Here is a 6,427-nt window from a genome sequence, read left to right as displayed (position 1 = left end):
GGAGTCCCGGTATCGAGTCCCGCATCGGGCTCCCTGCTCCTTGGGAGCCTGCTTCTCCCTCTGTTTCTCTCTGTCTCTCATGATAAATAAAATCTTTAAAAAAAAATAAATAAATCAATGGTTGGGCGCCTGGGTGGCTCAGATGGTTAAGCGTCTACCTTCGGCTCCAGGTCATGATCCCAGAGTCCTGGGATCGAGTCCCGCATCGGGCTTCCCGCTCCTTGGGAACCTGCTTCTCCCTCTGCCTGTGTCTCTCTGTCTCTCATGATAAATAAATAAAATCTTTAAAATAAATAAATAAATAAATGGTCAGTCTAATACTGACTTTTGGCATCTGTGCTATGCATACTATAAGACTTCTTCTCAATCATCAAGTGTGCTTTTGAAAAATAGACTCAAATTTACAATACGTAAAAACAGTGTCATAGTCAACCCAGCTATGCCAAACCAAGAAAACCAACCCAAACACTGAATACAAACAATGAAAAAGGAGACAGATCAAATTAGGCAATGGAGTATCTCAAATAAAATAAATTTAAAAATTTAAAATAAACCATAAATTTTGGTGATAGCAATTACTGTTAAGATATAAAGTGAAGGGAATATAACCAAAAGTTAACCCACAAAAAATCCTCATAGCTTTGATACTCTAATAGGTAAAAGTAAACGCAATTTAGGTATTATGACTCAAGAACTATTAGGATAAAAACAGGAAAATAATAAAGTACTTAAGTCAATTTTTGTAAACACAACAGGAGCATTTCAAAATTTATGAGAAATTTTTTGCTCCAGGAAACATGTGACCAGACCTTTGTCCAAATTATGAAGAACATTTCATACCAGACCCACTTAATAATTTCTTCCCCTTGGAATTATCAAATTAGTGGTTAAGGGAAACAAAGCAGATGTACATATACTCTATATTTAGACTTTAAGAAGACTCTCAAAACACATTTTTTAAATTAAATTACTTTAAATTGTTATATGATAGTGGTGAGAAGCAGCCATATAAATTGAATATTGGCAGCCCTCGCAAGGTCACACTGCAGAACAGTGGTTCTCTTCAAAGAAATGCCTAGGGAAAGCTAAAGAGACGAACTAGATGAAAAGTCTCCAGGATAATGTTCTTTAAGAAAATCAAAGGGGCGCCTGGGTGGCTCAGTTGTTAAGCGTCTGCCTTCAGCTCAGGTCATGATCCGAGGGTCCTGGGATCGAGCCCCACATCAGGCTCCTTGCGCAGCGGGAAACCTGCTTCTCCCTCTCCCACTCCCCCTGCTTGTGTTCCCTCTCTTGCTGTCTCTCTCTCTGTCAAATAAATAAATAAAATCTTTAAAAAAACAAAAAAGACTTTGATTAAAAAAAGAAAATCAAACATATTCTTATAGTGTCCAGTGATCCTTATCAGGGATAGAACATTGGAATCCTTTTTCTCATACAGACAAAATTATTCCTTGTCTTCTGTAGTTTAGTAATAGGGTTCAAGTTTTCAAAGGCCCAGCCATGGGAATAAGTTTCATCCATGCAAGAGGAGTAAGTTCTAGAGATCTGCTGTAGAACATTGTCCTGTGGTTAAGAATATTGTATCATACACTTAAAAATCTGTTAGAGAGTACATCTTATATTAAATGTTCTTACTACAATAAAATAAAATTTTTAAAAAGTATCTACTTATGAATGGAAAAACTGACAGACGTAAAATCTAAGAAATACATAGTCCCATATATCAAAAGGATTAGAAAGAAACCAAAAACAGAACCTGTAAATATTTTATTAGATATTATTTGTATCTGTAAATGGGGGAGGTTAACAAATAAGGACTCTAACTTCACAAAACTTTATTTCCTTTTGAGTTTATATAAAATATAAATATTATGTATAAAATAACATGTAAATTATTTCACAGAATAAGTATGGAAAATAAACTACAGAGCAGATTTGAATGGTAATTAAATCACTGAAAATAGTTGTCATAACTAGTGTCAGAAAGATCTTAAGATTAGAATAATGTATAACATACCTAGGAAATGCATCCGAGTAGCCAAGAATCCTTTCAATGTAAAATGCTTATAAAAATTTCTGACAATTGTTTACTGAAATTCTAGTGTTAGAGGTACATGTATTGCATTTCTAGGAATATCTAAATTAGGAAATATGGAAATGCAAGGTACCACAGATCCTAGTATAAATTCTCCGTATATGTAGATGGAGACAGATTCTAGGACATCATTACTAAAGTGATAGTACTTCTGAAGCTGGTGTTCAATGCTCAATAGATAATTATTCCATTCACTCACTCATCATTTTGAGACACAAAACTTAAAATCTCAATCCCTTTAAGGAGTTGTACATGTTGTGTCATAAGCATTCTTGATATTCACCATAAACAACATCACAGATGAGTCTGTCCTGACAAGATACAGTTCTTGACCTCTCATTCAAGGGAGAGAGTTTAGGGATTAACTTTCTTTATCTGCTTGTCTCTGGAGCTAAGATCAGATTTTGACTCCTCTGAACCTCCATGAAAAATACACATGCTGTCTTAAAGGAAAAGTAAAAACAAAAAGACAACTGTGTGATTCAAACACAAATACTGTGATTCTTTTCAGAAAAACACAATGTGGTGAACTCTACTCCTTCTCTCACAAGATAAGGAAATACTGTGAAACATGACCAAGGGTTCTCCATCTTATTTTTCAAAAGTACCATAGAAACAACCTAATAAGAAATCAGAGTCTTTAACCACCAATACACTAGAAATTGAAAATTGTTATTTTCTAATAAATAAGTCTCAATAAAACTTATGAAAAACTCATATCCTAATGATTTATTTAGTATTTCAAGACTGCCTAAAGGTTCAATTTCATAGGTACTAAAAAGCATAAATAACTTTCTTATAAAGTACTCCTGTAAGTTGAAAATGTTGTAAAGGTAGCTTTTACTATGTTTTACTATCCATAACAGATCACAGAAATCAAATTTTCATTGCATTTTGAGCAGTAAAAACTGGCTGCTAAACTAGGTGGCATTTTAAAGATACTTTAGTGAGTTGAATTTTGCAGGGCACCATGTACTACATTTTAAAAGAACAAGGACTGATAAATAGAATTACAGCTTTTACAAATCTATTTCACAAATTCATGAGTTTTCTGGGTGAAATCATATCTACAATGAAAATAAAATGGTATCAGTGTTGATCCTCATAATAGCACAGAAAGTCCATTAAGTTAGGTACCACTCCTGCTAAATGAAGTAAGCTAGATTTAGAAAGAAAAATACTGTATGATTTCACTCATACGTGGGATCTCAAGAAACGAAAACAAATACATCAACAAACATAAAGCAGAAACAGACTTGTAAAGCCCGGAGAACAAACTTTCAGATGCCAGAGAAGAGGGGAGGAGGCAAAAGGAGTGGATGGGAGGGGGATATGCAGTGCCCAATTTAATGGTAGCTGCCCTTTGGTGAGCTAGGGTCATGTTCAAGGTAGTCATACCATCACACTGTACACCTGAAAGTAATGTAATACTGTGTGTCGACTATACTCAAATTAAAAAAATTTTGAAAAAAAAACCCTTAGCACAGTGCCACCTGTCAAATGGTAAGCATAGTATGTAAGCATAATGTTGTTACTGATAGACAAAAAGTAAAAGATAGGTACTACTTTTATTTCCTAAAACAGCATTATAAATATAATATGGTATTATTTACCTATGAAGATTTTGGGATTCCCTCTCTGAATCCTCAATAAAATACCTCTAATAGGTTGTCATTTAAGATATTTTGGAACTCCCAAGTATTGCAGAGCTGACTATCTCACAAGGCAACTCACTCTGTTTTAAATACATCTAATTGTTGAAAAGTTCCTCTTAATCCTAAACTAAACCTACTTCCTTATAATCTACAATTTGATCCTGCTTTTGCCTTCTGAAATAAAGTAGAATAAATAGTATCCTCCTTCTGTTTAATAGCTATTCAAGTATTTGAAGGCAGTTTCCATATCTTTCTTATGAAATATTTTCATGCAAGGCATCTAATATCTTTCAGTATCCCAGATATGGTTTGAGTGATTTGCATGAATACAAACACACACAAACACACACACACCTTTTAAATATTAAACCACATTAAGAATGAATAACACTCAAATTTAAGAACAGGAGTAGGGCTTAATCAAAACCAAGATTTTTTTAAATCAATTAACAAACATAGAGTACATCAAAACCAAGATTTAAAGATACAGAAAACCACCAAGGGAATGCTTAATAAGTTTGTTGGTAAAATGGAAACAAGTGGTAAACTTATCTGTAGCCATCAGGAGAATGTGATACTTGTTGCAAGGAAAATGGGAGGGGACAAGAAAGGCCCACCAGCCAGGAGGCTGGCAAGAAAAACAAGTTTTTAAAAGTTAAATTGCTCAAGGTCGTCCAGCTAGTAAATGACAGAGACAGTGTTTGAACTTGGGAACTTCTGCTCTGGAGCCTACATTCTTAATCACACACAATACTGCCTCTCAACACCCATTCTGTGCTTGCTCAAGGAAGATGCCCAACCAAGACACATGTAAAGCTAACTCTTTCAATCAAAATCAAAATAAGTACACACTATCATAAAATCCACTTGAAAAAAGAAAGACAATATAGCTTAAAGAATGACTTAGCAAGATGGTGGAGGAGTAGGAGACCTAAATTTTGTCTGGTTCCAGGAATTCAGCTAGATAGGGATCAAACCATTCTGAACACCTACAAACTCAACAGGAGATCGAAGAAAAGAATAGCAACAACTCTCTGAACAGAAAAGCGACTACTTTCTGGAAGGTAGGACGTTCGGAGAAGTGAATCCGAGGCGATATTCGGGAGGATAGATGGTGGGGGAGGGGGCCTCCATTGGCCGCGACCAGCAAGTGATAAAGCCACAGAGCACAAAATCGGAACTTTTAGAAGTCTGCTCCGCTGAGGGACATTGCTCCAGTGGCTAAGCTGGGGGTTGAACCCTTGTGGGACAGTGTGGTCTCAGGACCCTCGGGGTAACAGAAAGACTCGGGGTGCCTGAGTGCAGCAGAGCTCCCAGGTATTGGATTGAGGAAACCGGCTGCAGAGATGGAGCAGAGGCGCAGGCTCTCAGCTAGGGGTTGCCATAAACCGAGATCCGGGGCAAGGTCAGGCCACTGCTCCTCCAGGAGGGACCCAATAAGTGGCAGATCCGGGGAGACTTTCCTTCCTCCCCTGGGAGGAACAGCGCGGGAGTGCACCGCAGGGATCTGCTGGGTTGGAGACTCCACACCGAGTCAGGTGCCAGAGATAGAAACGCTCAGTCACAGGCTGGGTGAGCATGGAGTGTGGCCGGAAACCGGGGAGATGGGAGTGATTGACTGCTTTTCTCTGGGGGCGCACTGAGGAGCGGGGCCCCGAGTTCTCGCCTCCTCCGGGGTGGAGACTGGGAGGCCGCCATTTTCACTCTCGTCTCCAAAGCCAAATGGAAAGCTTGCAGGGAACAAAAGCTCCCGAGAGCAAACCCGAGATTACTTAGCCCTGGTGGGGCAAGGGCGGGGCAATTCCGCCTCCAGCAAAGACATTTGGGAACCACGGCAACAGGCCCCTCCCCCAGAAGATCAGCGAGAACAGCCAAGACCAAGTTTACCAATCAATGAGAACAGCAGAACTCCAGCGCTAGGGGGATACAGCACATAGAATTCATGGCTTTTTTCCCATGATTCTTTAGTCTTTCAAAGTTAATTTTTTAAATTTTTTTCTTTTCCTATTTTTTTTTTAATTTTTCTTTTTCCCTTTTTCAACCAACATCTTATCAATCTCTTTTTTAAAAATCTTTTTTATTTTTCATTTTTAGAGTTATAGTCTATCCCTTCATTGTAATTAACCTTATTTTTGATATATATAGAAGTTGTTCTCGCTTTAAAATTTGGGGATACACTTTCTTCTAAAAGACCAAAATATACCCTAAATCTCTAGTGTATGGCTTTGTTCTAGTCTCCTACCTGATCACATTCTCTCCCTTTTTTAAAATTTTTCTTCTTTTTTCAATCAAATTCTTATCAATTCCTTTTATAAAATCTTTTATAATCTTCATCTTTACACTCATATTCCATCCCTTCACTGTATTTACCCTTATTTTTCTACATATATAAGTTTTTCTTTCCTTAAAATTTTGGGAGGCACTTTCTTCTAACACACCAAAATATGCCCAAAATCTAGAGTGTGGCACTGACCTATTGACCAGCCTAAACATAGTTAATCATATTCCTTTTTTTTTTTCTTTCCCTTCCTTTTCCCCTGGTTTCAGGTCTCTCCTAATTTGTTTAGTGTATATTTTTCTGGGGTCATTTTTACCCTGTTACCATTTTGTTCTCTCATTCATCTATTCTCCTCTGGACAAAATGACAAGACAAAAAACTCATCTCAAAAAAAAAAAA

General features: G+C 37.1%; 1 protein-coding gene across 2 annotated transcripts in view; it reads right to left on the bottom strand.

Moving 5' to 3' along the window:
- The window catches only part of GUCY1A2 (guanylate cyclase 1 soluble subunit alpha 2), a 291,335-nt gene that overhangs the window by 207,757 nt on the left and 77,151 nt on the right, over positions 1–6,427 (bottom strand). The window lies entirely within an intron of this gene.

Source organism: Leptonychotes weddellii, chromosome 11 (assembly GCF_054177405.1).
Source record: "Leptonychotes weddellii isolate Sample4059 chromosome 11, ASM5417740v2, whole genome shotgun sequence".
Classification (NCBI taxonomy): Eukaryota; Metazoa; Chordata; class Mammalia; order Carnivora; family Phocidae; genus Leptonychotes; species Leptonychotes weddellii.
The sequence above is the reverse complement of the archived record's forward strand: the minus strand, read 5'-3'. Positions and strand labels throughout refer to the sequence as shown.